Here is a 13,795-nt window from a genome sequence, read left to right as displayed (position 1 = left end):
CAAGCAGTAGTACATGAAGTGAAAGCACACTTCCAAGTTTTAATAAATAAAACTGGTTAATTGCATTTCTTGGACTGTGACCATTTCGCTCACCTGGCCTTTAATTCTGCAATCATTGCCTACCGACCACAGGAATAGGGGCCAGTGGGGAGAGGGTTCTGTGCCAAGAACAAAGCTAAATAACAACAAGAAGAGTAGTGAACTCTCCAAAGGCACACTACGGTGGCATGTGCCGTTTATCAAAATATATAAGCATATAGCAGTAACAGGGACTTTGTAAACACATTATAGGAAACTATGAAAGATAAACCACTAAGGTGCCATTTTCCAAACTCCATAAGCACCAAGTTAACAGACTAGCATCATAAAGGAGATCTGTGTCTTTAAAAATATTTGTTTTCGTCGGATCTTATTGTGCTTTGGGCCCAGTGGACTAATCCCTTTTTATCCTTGGGAAATGGTGCCATTTAACGAATCCACAGCTACATGGAATAAGCCTGGAAAAACTGAGATGGTGCAGGCTAAGCTTATGTGCAATGCAAACTTGTTAGAGATTGTCACAAGCCTGATAAGCTGGTTGTGTAAGAGTACACAACCAGCGTATCAGGCTTGTGACAATCTCCAACAAGTGTTGAATTAACAACAACAACAAAATGGTATTGTAAAAGTGACTTCTGCTGGGGTTTTATAGAGTCTGGATGCAAAGGGTTTGGTTTTTAGGCGCCTCCAAACTGGGTTTTTTTGTGGGGGGGGGGTTGGGGAAGAATTCTGCAACATGCCATGGATGCAGTAAAGCCACATTCAACCCCTACATTTAAAGCACTATGATACCACGTTAAACATCCATGTCTTCTCCCAAAGAATTATGGGAGCTGTAGTTTGTTAAGGGTGCTGAGAGTTGTTAGAAGACTCTTATTACCCTCACAGAGCTACAACCAGCAGAGTTCCCTGGGAAGGGGTAATGACTGTTATACTACTCTGAGAATTATGTTTAAAGTGCCTTAAGTGCACACTGTGAATGAGGCCTAATTGTACATTAGTGGTGGATTTATAGTGGACCATCCACACATCATTCTAATTTTTTAGTTGTTCTGCGATGCTTCCCCAATGTTACTGAATTATTGCTGTCTGGAGGGGCAACAAAAGCAAGAGTGTACCAATTGGAGATGAAGCAGTATGCCTGCCTCCCCTGGTGCAAGCAGTATTGAAAGCAGCATCATATATAGTTGCCCCAATACCACCAAGAGCATTAATCCTCGTGAACAAAGCTGGAGGGGCCCCTAGTCTCAGCAGACTAAATGCTTGGTCATGAGGCAGGGCTTATCCTGCAACCTAGCAGACACAGCTGACGTCTGCCTTATACTCTATTTTTCCCCCTCACAAAAAGTGACTAAGCATGCAGTGAACAAAGCAGAATTAATGTATCATATTTAAAAACACAAAAAACAAACAATAAATCCATTAAAGAATAATCACTTCCAAATGTGACAAATTTGCAGATTAAAGCTCATTGAATATGCATTGAAATGATTGATGGGAATGGCTCAGAAAGAGCTATTGCAATCTATTGGATCAATAATCATGTCCCCTCTCCTCAAACCCACCCCTAGAAACTGTGCTAACTGCCTGATGAAAGACATACTTCGTTAGGGAAGACAATCAAAAGCAAGGGCATTAATAGAATGAACAAGTGCACACAGCAGTAGTTAACTGTTTATGTTGCTTACCCATCCTTCTATCAACTGATAATACAATATTTCTAAGCATTTGCATTTGTTGTGGAATGTTCTGCTAATGTCATTCAGACATAATTTAAAAGGAGGAGTCTGAAAAAAACAACCAGGTACATTTATTGATTGGACAAATTGCTTTATCAGTGTGAACATTTCTAGGCCAGTTGTTTCCAGTCAACTGACACTTCAGGGCCAGCCCTGCCATTAGACAGAGTGAGGAAGCTGCATGAGGTGAATGAGTTGTGCTAATGGAAGACAGAGCTATGTTGCCCACAAAGTCTGCCCTGTGCCCTCTCAGCTAGACTGCTGCTCTCAGGAGAACATTGTCCCATCAGCAGTGTTGAAGTAAGTTTCAGGGGCCAGCCTGATCAGCTACTTAAAATGGAACTGGGCAAGGGGGGTAGCATCTTGTCTCCACCACAGAGAGCCAGTGTGGTGTAGTGGTTAAGAGTGATAGACTCGTAATCTGGTGAACCGGGTTCGTGTCTCCGCTCCTCCACGTGCAGCTGCTGGGTGACCTTGGGCTAGTCACACTTCTTTGAAGTCTCTCAGCCCCACTCACCTAACAGAGTGTTTGTTGTGGGGGAGGAAGGGAAAGGAGAATGTGAGCCGCTTTGAGACTCCTTTGGGTAGTGATAAAGTGGGATATCAAATCCAAATTCTTCTTCATGCCTTCACTGCAGAATATTCTGGGGATGAAAGATCCATGTTGCCACATGGCAAACCATCAAACAAGCACTTTGTCACGCTCCTCACTCATTGGGCTTCTTATCTGGTAATGTGTAATGGTGCAGAATCAAGAGAAGTGGCCATACCTCAAGTGTTAGATTAGGAACATCAAAAGATCCTGCTGAATCAGGGCCCATCTAGTCCAGCATCCTGTTCTCAGAGTGGCTAACCAGATGCCTATGGGGAAACCTGTAAGCGGGACCAAAACACAAGAGCACTCTTCCTTCCTGGGGCTTCCAGCAACTGGTATTCAGAAGCACTACTGCTCCAACCATAGAAGCAGAGCATAGCCATTATGGCTAGTTGCCATGGATAGCCTTGTCCCCCAATAATTTTTCCAATCCTCTTACAATGCTTTGCAATGTATGCATTGCAGAAAAAAGGTCCCATGTTCAATCTCTGGCATTTCCAACTTAGAAAAAAAAATAAACCAGGTAGTTGGTAACATGAAAGAGCCTTGTCCTAGATCTCTGACTGCTGTCAATCATCACAGGGCTTGTCCATACCTCCACTTTCCAAGCAGTTTTCTGCTTGGCCCACTCTTTTTGGACATAGGTCCAAGCAGTTTTGCCTTTGCCCCACTGCTTGCCCCAGGAAAATCTGCTCCTGAGTGCTAAATCAGAACAAATGGCAATCTGCAGAAACACTGATTGTTGTTGGCTCCAATTCAGTACTAAAGATTGGGCTTCCCTGGGGAGAAGCAGCAGGGCAAAAAGAGCTGTGAATAAGCCCATAGACAGTTCTGATCTGTATGGAATAATTGGCTGCCCCTGGTATAAGGCAGCTTCCTATGAAATGGCTAATAGGGTAGAAATCATGGGATCTCAGTACTAGTGGATGTGAAACCATAATCAGTGAACCTAACCAGAACCTCAAAGAACTCCACTGGTACAAGATCGGGGGGCGAGGGCAAGGGGGAGAAGGCTGCAATAGCAGGATGATTTTAAGATCTCTTAATGTTGTCCTGTAGTAGAGCCACAGTATATAATTTAAATCCCTGAATGGCATCCTTGATCCCTGCTCAACAGCACAGGAGTGTAGAAATCAATATGAGCCTAACATGAAGATACCTAATGTCAGAGTAATGTCTAGCTTTGCGGTACTCTGTAATAATACGCATTGTGCTAGCTTTTAGGACTAAGAGTGCTATTGTATTTATGACCCTCTGTGCGATGCTAAGAATTCCATTAAGTGCAAAGATAAAACAGCATAAGCTTGGCCAGTAAGCAATGTCACCTGTGGAGGGTGGGGTGGGAATAGGTCCACTGAAGGCGGGCGGGAATGGATCCCTTGAAAATGAGGCTTAAGAAGGTGTGTGGGAGAAGGGAAGTAGGGTAGACGTGTGTCTAAGAAACCAATCCTATACACAAGAAGCTGGTGTAAGGTGAGCTGGTGTAAAAGCTATACCAGATCTAAACCCTGTTCAGCTGCGGGGCTACAGTTCTACTAAAGCCTGGCAGAGGGAAACCAAGTTTTTAATGTAGTGCTTTACATTGGATTTCCAGGTCACATGACCAAGCTAAATGGGTATAGGCTCCAACTTAAGTGCCTCCTCTCTAATCCTGCCACCAAAACGGAATGCTCCACCTTGGGTACTTCCCCTGGCCTTGGCTAAGCCAATTTTGGCTCAGCTGATTGAGCCGTGGCTGAGCCAGGATGAGCAAGTTATGCCACCATGTACCCAGATGAGCTGAGGATTGAACTGAATGTCTACTGCATCCTAAACTGCTTATCCTGGCACATCTTGCCATAGGATTCCCCCCAAAGTGATGGAGCTACAAATTGGGAAAATCTGCATTTAGTGGCAAATGCTAATGGTACAATTGCTGACAAGAGCCAGACCTTGTCAGCATACAACACCTCTGCTCAGAGATGGGTCAGCCCCTTGGGGGAGGGGGTAACATGGTTGCCCAACCTTCCTGGGAGGGACCCCAATGCAGTATGAAGTTGCTGACCTTGCAAGATGGGCCCTTCCAATCTGGAACCTGCTGGCTTCTTGTTTTTCCTGCTACAGCAGGTAGGCTGATGAGGCCTCAGCTGATACCATCTCTCCCCCTGCCTTAGATGCTCCTCTTTACAGGGCAGGTGGAACTGGTGGTGTCTGTGAGGGGGAAGGATGGGCCATGCCCAGTTGGTGAGAATGGAGACAATGGACTATGAATGGACAATGCTCTGAAACCCTGCAAACTCCATGACATTTAGACTTTCCACAATGAAATCTTGGCATTCAGATCTTTCTCCTCTCCACTTACTGTATTTCAGTGCACAAACCAATAGAGTCGCTCTTTCTCCCACTGCAGTTAGGCTGCAGGAGATACTGAATTCTAAAGTGGCTCCATATTCTGAATAGACAGGAATATACTGTACTTAGTTTGTATAATGCAGACAGATGCATAAAGTTATTTTTTTCTTTTATTAGACCCCCACTGTAAATGTTAATAGCAAATTGCAAACCCATTCTTGAGATGGCAGGGGGTGGAGAAGAGAATGGCTGCCTCTGGTGGCACTACAAGTCAGGCAATGCAGCTTCTGTCCGTAGAAAATTACTCAGTCTGAAAACCACAAACCCATTTGATAATATTTATGTACAGGTTCCCTCATTTCTCCAGGAATGACACTATGAAATTAATGCTCAGTATACCTTGGAGAATCCTGGGACAATTTTTGTTATAACTTTCCAATATTCCAGTTTTAACTAAGGCGTATCTCAAGTAGGGCAGAATGATTTAAAATCAAGGCAATTTAATTCCATGAATGAGGCTGCAATCATATACCCACTTGAGCCATACTTCTGAGTAGACGTGCACAGGGCTGTTCTGTGAAATCATTGCTTTAAATCATGTGCCACTGAAACATCTTCATGTATTTCTTAAGCAATAATGCAATTCTTATCACTAACTCATGCTAATTTACAAATAAATAGAGTATTGTTTACACTGTGTATGAGTGGATACTGGATACTTCGTGATTTTTTTAGATGTACAGTGGTACGTCGGGTTAAGAACTTAATTCGTTCCAAAGGTCTGTTCTTAACCTGAAATTGTTCTTAACCTGAGGTACCACTTTAGCTAATGGGGCCTCCTGCTGCAGCTGTTCTCACCCTGAAGCAAAGTTCTTAACCTGAAGCACTATTTCTGGGTTAGCGGAGTCTGTAACCTGAAGCATCTGTAACCTGAAGCGTCTGTAACCTGAGGTACCACTGTACTGATTTATACTAAGCTTACAATGTGCTTGGAACATAGAAAGCTTAGACCAATGGTTCATCTAGCTGCGTAGACTGCCAGTGGCTCTCCAGGGGATTATTTGGAGGTTGTAGAGATTCAACCTGGGACCTTCTGCATGCAAAGCGGGTGTTCCACCCTTGAGCTACATCTTGCAGAATACACTGCTTAATGGGTTGTTGTCTTGGTTACCTACATTCAGAATGTTTAATATCAACCAAGTTCTTCTTTCAGAATAACAACATTTATATATATATATATATTTAAAAATTAAAATTCATTTTGAGTAGAAAAACCTAATTTTAGTAGGAAAATTTGTATTTATCATTGCTTTAAAAAAAATTAAAAAGAAATCTAACGTTGTAGGTCTGTTCCTTCTCTACCCACATAGTCTAGATCTGAACCATAGCAGCTTTGTAGTTTGGGGTTACCAAATGCCTCCTTGATACTTAGTAATTGTATTTACTGTTTAACCTAGGTAAAGGTAAAGGTACCCCTGCCCGTACGGGCCAGTCTTGACAGACTCTGGGGTTGTGCGCCCATCTCACTTAAGAGGCCAGGGGCCAGCGCTGTCCGGAGACACTTCCGGGTCACGTGGCCAGCGTGACATCGCTGCTCTGGCGAGCCAGAGCTGCACACGGAAACGCCGTTTACCTTCCCGCTGGTAAGCGGTCCCTATTTATCTACTTGCACCCGGAGGTGCTTTCGAACTGCTAGGTTGGCAGGCGCTGGGACCGAGCAGCGGGAGCGCACCCCGCCGCAGGGATTCGAACCGCCGACCTTTCGATCGGCAAGTCCTAGGTGCTGAGGCTTTAACCCACAGCGCCACCTGCGTCCCACTGTTTAACCTAGGAGTAGACAAATTCATGGAGGACAAGGCTATCAGTGGATCCTAGCCACAATGGCTATTTGTACCTCCACTTTCAGAAGGCTATGTGCCTCTGAATTCCAGTTGCTGAGAATCCTAGTGCAGAGAGGCCCTCTTTGTGGACTTCTCATTAGGGCATCTGGTTGGCCATTGTGATAAAGAGGATGCTGAACTGGGTTAGCCATTGGCCTGTTCCAGCAGAGATTATATATCTAGAGAGCAGGATTAGAGATAATGTTCAGAATGCTCACAGTGGTTATGTTTCTAGTTTCTTTTCCATATAAACTATGGGAGCATATCTAAAGTCTACAAATGTTCCATTCACCTTTAATTTCCCGATTGACCCATAATGGGCCAATAGGAGAAATAAAAACTATAATGTGTATGATGATTGTTGACAAGAGAACCCATATTGTGGAGTATGGTGTCCCCTCCTAATTGTCAGGGTTGGAGCAATTATTGCCTGTTTCTTCAGGGCACTCTAACACACAACCTGAGGGCACAACAGCCCTCGAGGCCTTTTTTGGTGGCCCTCAGCAACATTTGACACACGCACCACAATCCTTGCACTGCCTTCCCAAAGCCAGGTAAGCGAGGCACTGGGCTTTGGGAAGGAAGTGTGAGCGCTCTGACAGGATCATCCTACCTCCTTCCCAAAGCCTAGTTAGTGCTTTCCCAGCTTTGGGAAGAAGGTGGGAGGGCTCTACAAGGCTGCCAGAACCTTAGCGAGCTTTGAGAAGGCAGCATGAGGGCTGAGGGAGCATCAAACTTTGGCCTCACTCCTCCACAACCCCTCATGCAACAAGGTTCCATGTTGAAGTACTCTTGTGGCCCACTTGGTATGAAAAATTAGAGTGCCCTGAGCTAGGACCAAGTGCAAGATAGTGCCTCCCTTTTCAGAACTGCCTTCATTTGCACCATTCCACCTGGATGAAAAAGGAGAGCTGAGGCAGCAAGGCCTCTTCCTTCAGTTTATTTGACTCCTCCTCCTTCCCAGAACTGTCTTCCAGATGGGCATGATGCCCGAGAGTGTCTCTTTCTCAGTTTTATATTAAATTGCAAGGCATGATTTTTACGATTTAATTGCAATGCGTTATTTTCAACTGGAGACTGCCTCAAACATATTGGTAGATAGGTAGTATGCAAATGTAGTTAGGAAGTTAGCTAAATAGACAGATCTCGCTGTTTTAGAGGGTGACATGAGACGCCCTCCATTGGGCTGGCCAAGTCCAACTGCCCCTTCCCTCTTCAAGCTGCCTCACGTATGGGATTGAATCTACTTAGTTTCTCCTTCCCCCCTCATTTTCTTCCCCACCCCGCCCCGATGCCTATTAAATTGTAAACCATTACTTGAAACAGTGAACTGCCTTGAGTGCATTGTTCAGATACTAAATAAATACAAAAATATCCTGCAGCTAATGAAGGATTCATCAGGAATGGCTAAACAGCCAACCACCCGAGCCTTCCATCAATTTTCCCTTTCCTTTCACACTGGATGGGAAATGGCTACCAGGAGTTCTTTATGCTCCCTGTAACCAGTTGATTAATTGACTTTTCTATGAACCTTGGTGACCTGAGGTTGAAATATCACCCAGAAAATAATGACAGAGGCCTTTTCCAATGGAATAGCGCTATAAAAATGCCAGTAAACCATCAATGAGGCATCCATGTTCAAGTTCAGCTCCCCCTTAGAAGTCAGGGCAGGTAAGGAAAGCTTTCAGGCTTATTGCCTATCATCAGAGGTAATGTGTATAGATATTTCTTACAGCAGGCCAAGCCCGCAACCGCTGTCAGTGTGGCTTTTATGCTTCCTCTGTGGGCAAAAAACCTAAACTCTCAAGGGATGGGGGTGGGGCAGCAAAATGTAGTGTCATCCACAAGCACTGGAGGCCATTACAGGAACTAAACCTCAGCTTAGTGCAAACACTGTAAACATTGCTTATAGTTTGTGGTTGATCTGGAGGGAGCTTAACTATGAGCCTGGGTTCAGACACTACCCGACATTTCTTGTAGGAGACTTTACCCTTTCCATACTTTACATGAGTTTGGTTTAGGAACAGATACAGAGCCAACGCATGCTTCTCATACAATTCTGCACTCACTATGCTGTCACACGAAGAAATGCTAGTGGGAACCGAGTTGTACATTGTGTCACAGGGCTAGCACCAGTAATTGGCATGGTCAGAAATCTGCCAAGGGCTGACTCACTAGCAAGAGGGGGGGGCATTGACAAGAGCACCCTGCGCTGGGGGAGCCAATCAGGCACTGCTGTTGACATATTTGAGGGGACCAGGGCCCACCCAAGTTGATGGGCATTGTCATTCAAATGATGTGTCCATGTGTGCCTTCTCCCAATATTTTATTCAAGCTGGCATTCCTTCCTGCTGATGTGTTTGCACTTCATGGACCACCCCATCACTTTGTCCCTTTCTCTTCTGATATGTAACAGTGCCCCACCTGCTAGGAAGCTAGCATAGCAGCCCCTCCCCTCTCGGCAAACTGATTCTGCCACAGCGCCTCATTCAGGAGTGGATTTTCAAAACCAATGATTGTTTTTACAAGCTTATGGTTACTCAGCTGTTGCCAAGAGCCTACCTCTTAATTATCCAATTAAAAAAGCAAACATTTATATCTCACCTTCCTTCCAGACACACAGTTCCCAAGTGGTCTCCCACCCAGGTACTAAGTGGACCCAGAATTGCTTAGCTTCTGCAATATGACTGCATCATCTGCCTTCAGAGACTCTTCTCAAAGTTGAATGGGGAGCCATCTGAGTAGGAACAGTACACTTCTTGGACTGAACCATTCATGTAGTTCTTAGGATCCCAGCCCTGTTCTTTTCCAAACTAAATGGAAACGGATTGTGCAGGCACTCTAAATACTATCAAAGTCAGGAACTATATTTCCTGGAAGGCCAGTTTGATAATGCAGTCAAGTATGGAAAATGAAGGCCCTGACCCATCTCACAAAGTAGCGCGCTGGCAAGTTCTGACACCATCAATGTGTCTGAGAAAATAGAAACTAGTGGCTGTCATTGTGTCCTTACGCTGTTGTCTTAGGTTTTATAGGTCAAAACCAACATTTTTATTGTAAACCTGAGTCCACAGGCTTCCTTTCCCCCCCCCCTTTCTGATACAGTGGTACCTCGGGTTACATATGCTTCAGGTTACATATGCTTCAGGTTACAGACTCCGCTAACCCAGAAATAGTGCTCCAGGTTAAGAACTTTGCTTCAGGATGAGATCAGAAATTGTGCTCCGGTGGCGCAGCGGCAGCAGGAGGCCCCATTAGCTAAAGTGGTACCTCAGGTTAAAAACAGACCTCCAGAACGAATTAAGTACTTAACCCGATGTACCACTGTATTGCATAAGCTTCTCTGGGAGCCTTTTTGGCTAAATGATGAGGCTAAAAACAGCTTTAAATAAATACATGAAATTTAAGTATTACATATATTTGCATAGTTTATTCCCTAAGTAAAAATAAGAATATCTGGTTCCTGATTCCGAACAAATTATGGGCACTGATCTCTAAATGACCTGGTAACAATCAACCATGAAAAGAAGAAGAAAAGGATTAAAATTCTTTAAAACAAACATTCAACACTGACAGCTGGCCTCTGTCAGTGTTTCAAAGTAGAATTAATCCCCTATCCACATTTTATTTTATTCTTTAGGCTAATATGAGTGACTTAAGCTTTTGTAAGGGGCACAGTTGTATATTCTGTTCCAAAATGATTTCCCGTTCCAAGTCCCTAACTTGAAATCAATCATACACAGGAAATACTAGTCATAATATGCAATTTCTTGTTCTGAAATTGAAAACATAAAACCTTGTTAATGATGATGCAGTTAATTTAAACACAAGATTTTTTAAAGCTCAGAACATTTGTATTCCTGCCAGTGGCTAAGGGAAAAGGTTGATTTTTCCTAGAAAACCCACAAGTAGAATTACTGTAATATCTCTCTCTCTCTCTCTCTCTCTTCCCCCCTCTCTTTTCTGAGCTGTGAGGTTAGCCTGAAACAGGCCCTGCAAACAGGTATAGATTTATGTAGATTAATGTGATGTAGTCGGCTGAATTGCTGATATGATGTATATTTTAGTATTACTTCCTAGCACAGACTAATGGCTGGAATCAAATAAAACATAAAAGCAGATTTATATAGATTGCTGAATAAATCAGATAAAGCTTTGTGTTAGCTACCCTTTGAGAGGGGAAGCTTTTTTTCTCCCCATAAACAATATAGAAGCTTTTCATGTAATATCATTTCTAATGTAAACCATTCTAAGAAAAAGATGGAATGGAGGGAAGGAGCTCCAAAGAAGAGAGAAGTCTATTGTGTTTAGCCATCATTAACTATAATATGGCCTGACAAGCTTCTTACTCATTTAATGGTGGGTAGGATGGCACTGTGGGACGCAGGTGGCGCTGTGGGTTAAAGCCTCAGCGCCTAGGACTTGCCGATCGAAAGGTCGGCGGTTCGAATCCCTGCGGCGGGGTGCGCTCCCGCTGCTCGGTCCCAGTGCCTGCCAACCTAGCAGTTCGAAAGCACCTCCGGGTGCAAGTAGATAAATAGGGACCGCTTACCAGCGGGAAGGTAAAACGGCGTTTCCGTGTGCGGCTCTGGCTCTGGCTCTGGCTCTGGCTCTGGCCAGAGCAGCGATGTCACGCTGGCCACGTGACCCGGAAGTGTCTCCGGACAGCGCTGGCCCCTGGCCTCTTAAGTGAGATGGGCGCACAACCCCAGAGTCTGTCAAGACTGGCCCGTACGAGCAGGGGTACCTTTTCCTTTACCTAGGATGGCACTGTATTTAGGAGTTGATCAGTTTGGGTGGTACATTTGAATCCTGAATTACAGGTAGACTGTTTCTGATTCAGAGGCAGCAGTGAGCTAATGGGGCACTGTCCCACAACCTCCAGTCTTCCATTGGCCTGCCTCCACCTGCCTTCCTTCCTACACCCAGTCCAAGGGGTGGAATAACTGTCAGCTTCCTCCTCTTCAGTGATGTCCTTATAGAGCTCTGTTGCGAGGACAATGGGGAAGAATTAGAATTAGTTGGCTCTGCCCATCATTGACTCTGCCTCCATTTGCTGTTGGACTTTTTGCTTTCTGCTCTGCCAGTCCCAATAAGCACCAGCCACCACTGGGTGTCCACCTGCTTTCCTTCTTTTGGATGGCTGAATTGCATTTTGCAAGTGTGTGTCCAGAGCTCCCTGAAGAGCTATGAATACCAAGTGCTACAGGTTATGGTTAGTGAAGAGAGAGCGTAAGTATGAACGCCCATTTAGACAACACATGCAGTCTTGGTAAGCCGAGATTTGGCTTAGTGTAACATGAGAACCAGGCCAGTGTCTCCATTTCCCCTTCATAGCAAGACTGCAAATTCTATGAAACCAATCTGAAATATGAGAGATTGCACTCTATCTTCAACAGTAGATTGTAGATTTTCCTGCTGCTTTTCATGTACTATCAGTGTGGTATCTACCTTTTCCATTAACCCATTCAGATAACTTGTTTCACGTTGCAATCAGGTTGTATTTAAAAATATACCAACAAGCATCCCACCATTTGTCAACTGAGTTGATTGAGCATCTTCATTTTTTAAAAAAATGAAAATAAAAATGTTTAAAAAGTTGAACAAATAGTTATGTCCTCCTGGGTTTTACTGTTTTCCCTCCTGGGGAGGAGATTGCAAAATTTAGAAGAACTAAATTAATGAATTACAAATTTATATACTTAATAATAATAATAATAATAATAATAATAATAATTTATTATTTATACCCCGCCCATCTGGCTGGGCCTCCCCAGCCACTCTGGGCGGCTTCCATAGAAAGCAAAAATACAATAAAATATCACACGTTAAAAACTTCCCTGAACAGGGCTGCCTTAAGATGTCTTCTGAATGTCAGGTAGTTGTTAATCGCTTTGACATCTGCTGGAAGGGCGTTCCACAGGGCGGGCGCCACTACCGAGAAGGCCCTCTGCCTGGTTCCCTGTAGCTTTACTTCTCGCAGTGAGGGAACCGCCAGAAGGCCCTCGGCGCTAGACCTCAGCGTCCGGGCAGAATGATGGGGGTGGAGACGCTCCTTCAGGTATACTGGACCGAGGCCGTTTAGGGCTTTAAAGGTCAGCACCAACACTTTGAATTGTGCTCGGAAACGTACTGGGAGCCAATGTAGGTCTTTCAAGACCGGTGTTATATGGTCTCGGCGGCCGCTCCCAGTCACCAGTCTAGCTGCCGCATTCTGGATTAGTTGTAGTTTCCGAGTCACCTTCAAAGGTAGCCCCACGTAGAGTGCATTGCAGTAGTCCAAGCGGGAGATAACCAGAGCATGCACCACTCTGGCGAGACAGTCCACAGGCAGATAGGGTCTCAGCCTACGTACCAGATGGAGCTGGTAAACAGCTGCCCTGGACACAGATTTGATCTGTGCCTCCATGGACAGCTGTGAGTCCAAAATGACTCCCAGGCTGCGCACCTGGTCCTTCAGGGGCACAGTTACCCCATTCAGGACCAGGGAATTCTCCACACCTGCCCACCTCCTGTCCCCCAAAAACAGCACTTCTGTCTTGTCAGGATTCAACCTCAATACTTTAAGGGAAGTATCCTTGAATATGAGCCACAACTGCTTTACTCAAAGCACACAGTGAAATTTGTAGTGAGATTTTATGACCTAAGGTAAAGGTAAAGGTGCCCCTGCCCGTACGGGCCAGTCTTGACAGACTCTGGGGTTGTGCGCCCATCTCACTTAAGAGGCCAGGGGCCAGCGCTGTCCGGAGACACTTCCGGGTCACGTAGCCAGCGTGACAAAGCTGCATCTGGCGAGCCAGAGCCGCACACGGAAACGCCGTTTACCTTCCCGCTGGTAAGCGGTCCCTATTTATCTACTTGCACCCGGAGGTGCTTTCGAACTGCTAGGTTGGCAGGCGCTGGGACCGAGCAGCGGGAGCGCACCCCGCCGCAGGGATTCGAACCGCCGACCTTTCAATCGGCAAGTCCTAGGCGCTGAGGCTTTAACCCACAGCGCCACCTACGTCCCATTTTATGACCTAGCCTAGTGTAATTTGGAAGTTTTTTAATTGTCCACAGGGGAGAACATACAGATTCTTTTCATGCCAACACATGTGGAAAATGAGGAACGAGTATCACAATGAAAGGTTTAATTTACTCATGACATACAGTTCCCACTTTAGAGTTGTCATAGATCAATTGTGGAACAATTACAGGGTGAATAACTAAAG

General features: G+C 44.9%; 1 protein-coding gene across 7 annotated transcripts in view; it reads left to right on the top strand.

Moving 5' to 3' along the window:
• The window catches only part of AFF2 (ALF transcription elongation factor 2), a 392,417-nt gene that overhangs the window by 260,427 nt on the left and 118,195 nt on the right, over positions 1-13,795 (top strand). The gene's annotated exons all lie outside the window — the stretch shown is intronic.

This window comes from Podarcis cretensis (genome assembly GCF_951804945.1).
Source record: "Podarcis cretensis genome assembly, chromosome: Z".
Taxonomy (NCBI): domain Eukaryota; kingdom Metazoa; phylum Chordata; class Lepidosauria; order Squamata; family Lacertidae; genus Podarcis; species Podarcis cretensis.
This window is presented reverse-complemented; position numbering and strand designations above follow the sequence as displayed.